The following is a 10,188-nucleotide window of genomic DNA, read 5'->3' on the forward strand; positions in this document are numbered from 1 at the left end:
CGCTCATTCATTGGCCACCGCATTTCAAGATAGGCGTGGTTTCCCTGCCCCCTCCCTTTCCTTAAAGCAGCAGCACCACATTTTTCCTAGGTAGGCTTTTGTTTGAAATATTGAAAACAAAAAATCCCACAGACGAATGTAAGAATGCTGTCATCAATGATAGGGCCTGCGTGCTATACCTTCGATGAATTTCACCTCATTTTTGTTTCTGCTTGGCTTTAACGTGTGTTGCTCTACAACGAAATGATAATAACGAAAGTAAGAGTGCTTCTTTTTTATTATATTAGCCGGATGCAATCCTTGCTGATGCTGAGATTTCATTGATTACTAGAACAGATACACAATTATCACTTAGCTCGAAATAGGTTGATTTTGTCTGATATTTCAGTAAAACGTTGTTGGAGGGTTTCATTAATTGCGTGTTTGCCTACACACGTATGCATTTATCTATAAAGGCAAATTATTAATATATTTTAAATTTACAAAAACAGTAACCATTAAGCATGTGTTGATGGAGCGGTTTTTGTTTAAGTTCTTTCTTCTATTCATTAATTCATTTTAAGTGGGTAGGAAAAATGTCATAAGTAAATGCTACGACTAAGTAAATGCTACTGTTCATTGCACATCCAACTGTAATATAAATGATGAGTGATCCTTAAACCCATAAACTCTTTATTAGGGTTCTTTGACATAGTACCAGTAACCTGTAAACATTTTTAAATCAACTATATTGGATTATTTGTATTTATTTATTTGTGTGTTTGTTTGTTTTGATAATTTATATTTAAAAATGAACAAAATATGCTGTCATTTTAAAATAAAAGTTACTGTTGCATAATCCATCTAATTCCAGGAAGCCTGTGCCCATTGATTGGAATTAAGATGATACACAAAGTACACGTTCACCTGCAGCACTGAGCAATCGGCCTTCGTTTTGAAAAGAGGAGAAATGGTGCTAAGCCAGTTGGTTATTTACAATTTTTCCTTAATGGCGTATGACTTAATTATAACTTTATTGTAAACAAGTTTGTATAGCCAACAACTATCACGTTCTGTTATAATCATTTTATTTTCACGATATCCTTTCTCCTTCTTGCATTCTTTTTGTTAAAGATGGTAAATGATTAAATCAATCCTTCCATTAAATCTTATAACTGACCTAGAAAGTCTGTACTGAAAAGTTATTTTCTCATTTGGCTTGAAGCTTTATATAAAATTAAGAAGAAGAAAAAAAATCCCCTTTCATTCCATTTAAGTGATTGGCCAACAGCTGCGCTGATTGGCACAAGTAATTTAACCTTTCTCCGCCTAAAGCAGGACGAAAGAGAGCTCAGTTTCAATTCAATAAAAATGAAAAATGGCTTATAATAAATCTGCAACACAGGGAAAACGAATTTAATATATCATCGTTTTATTACGCACTTATTTCGTATTTTGCGCGAAGGAAAATATTTCTCGGGCGCTTGGGGTGGCTAGGGGGATGTATAAAAATCAATTGTGTGTATTCGAATCTATATTAATAATGAAAGTTGATTCATATTTCAATTGTGATGGGAATGAGAACAGGGTATAACATTTCCAAAATACGTGTCTACATTACTTAAGTGTGATCGAATATATAGCATATTCATATTAGGGCCATAAAAGCATGGAGTACACCTCGGTACAGACTTTCGGCAAGTGATTTTAGCAGAAACATGAAACATGGTGCTTCTTCTAAAGCGTTTCAAAGTGTATAACACACTGAACTACGAAGAAAAACCTTTGTAATTACGGTATTATTCTCTAATTGTGACAGCTATGTGTTTGACAGTTAAATATGATTAAAGGGGGAGCTTGCTTGTTCAGTTAAGGCCCCAAGACTCTGGAACAGTCTTCCAGATGAGATTAAGGTTGCTAAATCGGTGTCCTCTTTTTAAACCCTTTTGAAATCGTACTACTTTAAAGCAGCATTTTTTTTTAACTTCATAATTTTACTGCCTTCTGACGGTCTTAAATGTAGTTGTATTTGTGTTATGTCGTATTCTTAAGTCTAATTCTTATGTATTCTCTGTCTGTTTTATCCTGTTAAGCACTCTGAACTTTTTGTATTAAGGGTGCTATATAAATAATATAAATAATTATGATAATAATACTTTGTAAATTTAAAGTTCTAAGTTTACAGTTTGTTGTTCTTTGGGTATATTATTATTATTATTATTATTATTATTATTATTATTATTATTATTATTATTATTATATACCCAAATAACAAAGCATTGTAAACACAAAAATATTGCAATGTGTACAAAATAATAATAATTACTTACAGTAATTTAACTTAAGTCCACATATGCTCCCCCTCTCTGGAAGATAAAATAAATTTCTTATTTGAAATGTGACTTTGAACAATACATATTTCACACCCTAAAAGGAACAGTAACGTGTAGTAATGAAAAACGGATAGAAATATCATCTTAATTACAGGATTCGTCATTGAAATAAGGTAAGGTTTGTTTTCTGTAACAAGTATCCATTCTGAAATAATTCCGCCAGCATCGTTTTATTTTCCTTACCTTCATTTCATTTATTATGGTCTTTCTCTGACAGTAATTTTAGACTTATTTTTTATTAAGGTAATTCATTTTTTTCTTTACTTTACTCTGATTATATAATGAAATAATTGCTTTTCTGATAAATGATCTGTCTAATTCTTTGTGCGGAATCTGGATCATTTAAAGCCATTCTTAATTGTATTCTTCTCAGGCAGCGCAGTGTTATTGGGTTTTATTGAATTAAGTTTCAAAAGAGCAAAACGATCCTTCACGGTGCTTTCTGACGTTTCAGTTTCTAACGAGTTATTTTCGTCAACAGCAAATGCTAAATACTAATCAGATTGAACAATGAGGCAAAATGTTATATCCTAATTAGTTTATATTTTAATTATTTTGAGTACTAAAAAGCAATATTGTAATAGTACCTGGCAGCTAGCGCCTACCTAACCCGTGTTTCATTTAATTAGATGCATTTAACCGTCCCTGCTAAAATTAAACTAATTAATATAAAGTCAAAGTATGGTTATAAACTATTTTTAATACAGCATCTTCAGCAATGGTTTGCTCAAGGGAATGTTGTGGGTTTATTAATAAAAATCATTTTAATATTTTTTTATTCATGCAACAGTGAGCCGAGATTGTATGCACACAATAGGAGGCCTATAGTAAAGGCAACACACACATTCAAAATAACAACACGAAGTAAATCTCTATACCGTGTAATTAATTCCTGTTGCGTTTAGATGCATACAATAGTTTACCTTAATATTATATTAATAATGGCACAATGATCAAACCGCCATAGAGCTTGTTTTAATAAATATGAGCGCGCATTAGGGTATGTGGAGCGACGTGCTGAGAGCAATGTTTAACATGTGTATTAAATGTGAATTCTTACGTGGGTGTTTTATTTATTTATTTATTGGTTCCCTATATGTTTGCTATTTTCAGTTATTGACAAGACTTTCGTATATTAACAAATACTTTTTAAATCTTAATATAAAACCCTTTAGCTGGTTGCCCAAGGGGTCTGTCTAAGGTAGGTTCCAGCGTGTTTCTAATGCTGTGATGAATTGGTACCCCAAGGCAGTGTTAGTCTGGTGGGTAATAAAGTACCAACAAAGCAGAGACAACGCGAATTTGTCACAGTTTTCTCCTTCTTTTTCCACGGGTTATTTGCGACCTGCTGCCCCTTAGTATGTACAATGTTTTTACAGCGATTTAAGAAGGATTGGAAACGACCACCATATGTTTTCACAAAAGAGCAAGGAAGGTGCATTGTAAAGAAAATCGCATTCCCCATCAAATCTCATTCTTATTATTTTTCTTTTGCGGAGGGTGAGTTCTACTGATCAGAATGATTAACAGAACATCAGGTTTGAAAACGTTATCTCATTTCTCTACTGTGCTTAATCATAAGTGATGGCTCACAATGACTCCACACTTTGGCCTGGATAAGATTAAAACTTCGACCGATCAACTGCATTCAGTATGACACACTTGTACCCGTTCATGCTTGTTTATTTATGTATTATGTATAGTAGAAAGTGGCTTCACATTAAAACAAACAGGGTGCAAGTTTGCAATTTGTGATTGGCAAGTAGGTCAAAGTATACATTAGGTTCAGGCCATAGACATTTATATAGATATAGTTAGATATAGATATAGCATTTTATAACGATGTTGAAGGTGTATTAGAATTGTTGGACCTTTAGGGAATCTTTTAAAATTAATGTTCAATTCACAATACGTAATTTATTAATCTGACCACTTAAGTACACACATGTATCTATATATCCATTCAGTTAACCAGCTAGTTATCTATATATGTAGCTAGATATATCTGTTATTTAACGGGTTATGATGTTGTCAATGTAATAGATTTTTATTCGCAGACACAAACTATATATTCTAGGATAAAATCAATAAGTAATGGATTGGAAGATCATTCTGAAAATAATAATAAAAAAAATAAAAAAACACCCGCCAGAATTTAAATTAAATATAGGTTGCAGTTAATGCTAAGGAAAAAATAAAGTTCTGCTTGGCTGCAGGGCTGATTTTAACTTTCATAACAGTATATTTTCTGATACATAACAATTTTGGACCAGGTTATAATATACACATCCGAAAAATAATGAATATTCTATATTTATTATCTTTGGAATTTTATATCAATGACTAACCACTTCATTATAAATTAATGTAGTAAAGACAAAGTGGCTCTTTTGAGGTTTTAAACTTTGCACAAAATGGTATCAGTTGCCTCAGGGAAATGTAATAAATGTAAGCATACAACAGTTTGAATTCAAGTTTACTTAAGAAATGTAAACGTTTCGAAACGTTCAACTAGGTGAATTTAATTAGCCTAAGCTGCGAAATATTAGACAGAGAGAGAGAGAGAGAGAGAGAGAGAGAGAGAGAGAGAGAGAGAGAGAGAGAGAGAGAGAGAGATTGACAGAAGTCACTTTGATTCTCGCCTTCTGTAGGGCTGATTTTAAGACTCCCACTCTAGAATTCCATTATTAGGCTGATGAGTCCGTGTTAGTCCTGACAATATTCATTCACAAGACTTTGCCTGTTGTTGGTCCTGCTGTAATTAGGTTGAATTCAGCCCGGATAGAATTACATTATTCTGCATTTCAAGCTACAGTCCTTGACTTTCCAATTCCCGCGGGATAACCTGGCGCCTCCTGCCTGGATCAGACGGTTTAAACTGGACAAACTACTCGGAAAACGCTGAGCAGACTCGCCAAACGAAAGGAGTGGGCACATAAAACACAATCAAAAACGCAGTATGGCGACTTAAAGCAGAAACGACATCACTGCCAGAACTCAGACAGACAAATTATTCTTTACACTTTATCTCGAGTTCTACAGATGCACATATACATTATTCAAAGAATAATCTTTATCGTATCATCAACCACTATAACTACTACTACTACTACTAAAAGCAATACTATTATTATTAATAATACTAATAATATGAAGAAGAAAAAATCAATTATCATTATTTGTTACTAGGTTTCAGATTTGACCACAGCGAGTTGCATCATTTATATACCATTATATTTTTTCTTAAGATTGTTAAACAAGTAATGTGCCAGAACTAGAGTTTTATTTTAAAAAGCTTGTTTTACTGAGGGTAATGATTTGTTAAGAATACTGTTCTTCATACAAGTCCTGTTTATGCAACAATTAAAAGGTATAAGGTTATTAGAAATCAATAGAATAAATAGCTTCAAAGAGTGTGAATACTTAAACTATTATGGATAGACATATAGTTGAAGTATTTTGTATTTAATGTATATATCCAGGTTTGGATGAAGGCCTGTCCAACACCTTGGGAAAGCTATCGTAAGTCACCAAGCAGGCCAGGTGGCTTTAAGCAACTGAGCCACCCAATCCTTGGATACTATAATAAAACAATTGATTACAGTTAATATCTGTATCTAAAGCAATTACATTATTGACAGATTATAGTGAAAGATTTTTTTAAATAACATTATAATTTGTGTTGATTGTAGGGATGAGCTGAAAAAATAAATTAACTGTCCACCTAGGAAACAAATAGAAAAAAAAATCTATTCAATATTCAATAAATTACTTCCTTAGTTTTTTGGAAAGTAAAACCACTTGAACACCAGCACAATTGAAAAGCAAATTTTCTAATTCTTTACTTTTTAAATGGCTGAAAAACTTCATACATCTTCATCCATCGCAAGCTATTCAATAAATAATTAAATGTGGATACTTTACTTTCTAAATGTAAACATTATTATATATAGGACTAGACAAAAAGAAAAATGTATCACATATTTATTTGGAAGTAGTAAAAATAGGTTTCTGACAACATAGTCATCCATGATAGGGTACACATTTGTAATCTGCAATTTGCATGTAGGGCACAATTTTGATTTGATCTAGGGCTTAGTGTCACAACAAATCAACACGGGAGCAATGCAAATACTCTGGATTATTTTGTGGATCTGTCCAACAAGAGCAATGAGGTTGCACAATTAGATAGCACTTTTAATTTATTTTCAAAATGTCTACCTATGAGTCTGTTACCTTTGATACAGAGTGTGGTAACAGACTCAAGGTCTTCCAATGATCTGCTATAGGGATGCTGTATCATTTTAGAATTTATGCTGTTATAATATCACAAATGTGTGTCACACCTGGTGTGAATTGAGTCACAGTATAACACTTGTCTTGTCATATGAAAAAATGTATCATGTCTGTAGTGAGTTGGCTATTATTATAGCACAATATTATGGTCCCTGAGGGCGATTTAGCAACTGGCAGGTGATTATATTGGACGATGCCAGAGGCGATGGACAGCCTTGTTTCATGAATGCCACAAATCCACCCCAGAGGACAATACTGTAGTTGTTTGGTTTAAGTGAAGCAGATACATTTACATATTTTATTAAATTCATATTTGGTTCCCTTATTTGCCCAGTAAGGTTCATTTGTTTACAGACAAATTAGTTAGAAAGCTGCATTGTTCTTGTCCAGCAAACCGTGACAAAATGACCTACCTAAATAAGTTCAGCTATTTCTCTTTGTGTTAAACATATTGATTTGTATTGTTTGCAAGGAAAACCAACAGTAAACATTTGAAGGTTCTCAACCTAGATAAAAAATGTTTTGCAATACTAATGTATTTGAACTTTATATACAAACATTGTTTTCCCCCCATTTAGCTGTGTTTATTGGAGTCTGCAAGGTGGCTTACATGTTACAAAACACATTTCGTTTCTCTTTCTTATGTAATATTACTCAAACAAAATAAAACTCTTTTTACGATGTATTTAGTGATTTTATTATATATTTATTGATGTTTAAGGGGGCGTGGGGTGTGCTAACTTAATTTAGGGCCGTTTTGAATTTTACATGAAACACCATATTAAAATAATGTATATTAAACAGGCTTTGAGACAAGAGTTTTAAATGAATATGACAGAATAGAAATATGAATTGTAAAATAGTTTTATATAGTGAGAATGCACATTTAATTAATTTAATTGCTATTGAAAATGAGAATTTAAAATATAACCTCAATAAACCATTTAATAATGAGGGTGCAGTTATGGATTATTGTTATTAGCATAATCATTTCTTAACTGTATATGACAGAAATATAATATATATATATATATGTTTGTACATCAGAGAAAGTAAACAAAATCCAACACTTAATCATTAACAACTAACAATTAATATACTACTAAAAATGACAGTATTAAACTGATAACAGCATCTCCTGTAATCCCCTGTTATTTCTAACAGCCTAAGTTATACATATATTTATGCATAATTTTATGATTTCAGAATTGGCTATATATATATATATATATATATATATATATATATATATATATATATAATATGTGTGTGTGTGTGTGTGTATATATATATATATAACTTGAAAGCATCCGTGCACTACAGCGTCTTCACCCCCATGAGACACTGTCCCAAATAATTTTGTAGCCACACTCTCACTTATTCGGAATTTAGATCCTCTAAATACTGAATAAGTGAGAGTGCGGCTACAAAATTAATGTGTGTATATATATATATACACACACACACACACACACACACACACACAGACATAATGAATACTCAATATTTCTGTACAAATGACAAAAACATTTGTGATATATATTATCCTTGCACACCGTTTCACAAGACTATATTATTATAGAGGTATTTAAAATAAACCACATACCCTTTTGCTTGGCTTTAAAGTGCCTCAGAGAAAAACACATTTCACTGCTTGGCCCTGACAAATCCTTACTATTAAAGCATATTGTATGGCAATATGTTGCACAACACTACACAACCACATGAGCTTACATCCTCACATTGCTTACATTGCTTCAGCTGGCATGCTGTCACAGGAAACTACATCTGTAAGTTTTCCTCTTGACAGTCTGCTGTTCTGCAGAAACTGTGGAAGGTGTGTCATGAAGGTAAAACCATGGCGGAGTACACTTGAATATTTTGCTAAGCACACAGCATTTCCAAAAATAACCCCCTTCTCCACTAAATAAATCAATACACTAATGGTTAAATGGTTTTCTTATTTATTTAATCATTTTGATGTTACTTGAATAAATTGGTCCAGCTTGCTCTGAAACATGGCAATAAGGAGATTGCTATTATGGAGTCAAGATTATCTGACAAGCTACCTTTTCCCAAATGGATGCTGGCATTTCTCCTTTTGTCATTTCAGCAGGTGGAGTAAGAAAAAATAGAAGAATGATAGAAGACATCATCGAGAGCTCAACATGAATCTAGATGCTTTTAATCTTTATTTGGTTTTTCATTACGCAAAATGAAAAAAAAAAGAATATTGTTTGACCAACCTACCCAATGTTTTTGCAGTGCTATAACATGTAATTGGTATCTGAAGGAATAAAATGACCTTAAATGATGTGTTTGTTGACTACTTAATGCTTTACACTTTGTGTTTTATCTAACAGTGTACTGAGAAGCACATTTTCATTGTTCTGTGATGCACAGTATTAGGTAGAAATCTTAATAATGCTCTGTATTGAGTATTTAGTTCACTCCATTATTTCATTATGGCTTTGTCACTCTTTTGTTTGCTAAGCCTGTTCTTTTTTTTAAATCCTCTATAGTTGTAGATGCCCCTTCATTGAAATTCTAATCTCTAATTAACCGTATCATTGGCTTTGTGCTGTTTACACACTGAACACTGAGAGCAGTAATTAAATTTCCTCCTCTGCACTGCCACCAGCCTGCTGTCAACCCGCCACCATGTGTGGAGTCTCGGCAGCTAGGCCTGAGGGCATCTTCAGAGTGGGACCTTCTGCCAGCAATTTCATATTACTAAACAGGCAGGTAGGAGATAATCTGCATCCAAATGATATGAAGGGAAAGTGCATCACAAATGTTATAATCAGAAAAGCTGGGAGCTGTGTTGTTTAGAGATCGGGCAATCCTTTGGGATGGGACAAAGCAATGTGACTCATGCTGTAATGTAGATTTCGTTTTATTCTACTACAGAGAAGAGTCCAAAAAATGGCCTCTAAATTTGAATTTATCATATTTTTGTATTTCTTTATGGGCCAATCAGTATGCCACACATTTTCACATTTTAAAACAGAAAGCAACAAAAAGGTAGATTATGTAGAGGTTTGTATTGCTATGATGCAGTTTTATTTGTCAATATAATAGTCAGTCTTCTAAATAATCAATTATAGTTGATTATTATAAAATAATCCCATCCAAACAATTTCCCACTTTTTTGTTGTCGCTCTCTTCAATAAATATAAATACCTGTTACTAAGTATTATGGATACCCGAATGCATTGTTATAGTTAAACTGATTTACAAGGTTTTCATTTCCATATTGAGGAGTAAGTTTATGAGTCAGTTTTCTACTTCTTAAATAAGTATGTAAAATGTACTGTCCCTGTATCAAAAATCAAAAATCCCCATCAAAATTCGTGATAAATAATTTGCCATTTTAGCACAATCTATCCACTCAACAAATAAACCTTGTCCACATCTCAGGATGTCTGTATAAACTTTTCATGGTAAAAGAAACATGTTTCTGTAATACATATTTCTGCTTGCTGTTACAAATAATGGCAGTAACGACATTTGTGACAAT

The 10,188-nt window shown here is 32.7% G+C and overlaps 1 long non-coding RNA gene across 1 annotated transcript; it reads left to right on the forward strand.

Annotated features, from left to right (window-relative positions):
• Nucleotides 1–118: 118 nt before the first annotated feature.
• LOC136767003 (uncharacterized) lies at nucleotides 119–8,982 on the forward strand. The gene is made up of 2 exons (XR_010821797.1): nucleotides 119–258; nucleotides 8,782–8,982. It is a non-coding gene; the product is annotated as an uncharacterized LOC136767003 (long non-coding RNA).
• The last annotated feature ends 1,206 nt before the right edge of the window (nucleotides 8,983–10,188 follow it).

This window comes from Amia ocellicauda, chromosome 13 (assembly GCF_036373705.1).
Source record: "Amia ocellicauda isolate fAmiCal2 chromosome 13, fAmiCal2.hap1, whole genome shotgun sequence".
Lineage (NCBI taxonomy): Eukaryota > Metazoa > Chordata > Actinopteri > Amiiformes > Amiidae > Amia > Amia ocellicauda.